This window comes from Asparagus officinalis, chromosome 7, assembly GCF_001876935.1.
Source record: "Asparagus officinalis chromosome 7, Aspof.V1, whole genome shotgun sequence".
NCBI lineage: Eukaryota > Viridiplantae > Streptophyta > Magnoliopsida > Asparagales > Asparagaceae > Asparagus > Asparagus officinalis.
Window position 1 is genome coordinate 72,241,161 of NC_033800.1, and position 919 is coordinate 72,242,079.

A 919-nucleotide genomic window follows, 5' to 3' on the forward strand; every position below is an offset into this window, starting at 1 on the left:
CAACGAAGGTGCTCCACTTAACCTGTGATGGGGCGCATTCGATCAACAAAATCTTTGGGTTCCAAAGTGTTTCGAAAATTCGTCCCAGTCAACCGCGAACTTTCGAAAACTTTGGAGGGGGTTCTGTAGGCTGTCTAAAAATAACAATAGATAATTGATTCCCCATCAAACACCCATCATGGAAATTATAATCTGACGACTTCCAGAAGGCTACGACTTGAAGACTTTCATATATCAAGGAGTTGAAGCAAGGATTACGAAACGACGATCTTTAGCAACGCTCTGACAGAAAGAGATTACAAATCGACGATCTCTTCAAACCAAGACGTAGAAGCCCTCACTGAATACCATCGTCAAGATATAACACCAATTCGAACACCAATGCCGCTTCTTATGTGGGAGGATTGATCTTGATGGCTGCGACAATAACATGACTAATATCATATTAGCAACCATTAGAGATGCTGATGAGCAGTGTAATGATTTTAGAAAAGCAGGAAGATCTAGAGAGCTGTGAACAAATATTCGACACACTGAGGAGCACATGGTTAAAACTGAAATTTTAGTGGAGATCGTGACTTGCAGTTGATAGAGCGTTATTGAGATACCTCAATTGTCACAAATGACCTGAATAAGACCTTCTTTATTGATCATTGGTGTCATCCATATAGAAAGATAGAGAAACCTGAACACAACTCATCAACCGCTGCTCGAACGCAGCTCATCAGCGCCGTCGAACGCAGCTCCAACCACTGCCAAGCACAGCTCAAACGCAGCTCCACATCGCTGCAGAACGCACCTCCAGATGCTGCGTTCAAACACAGAATCTATGCCAGAACGCACGTCAAAGCTCTGACCTGTTCAAACACGATCTAAGCAGTTTCGAAAACCGCTCTTCACCCACAATTTGAGGAGTTGC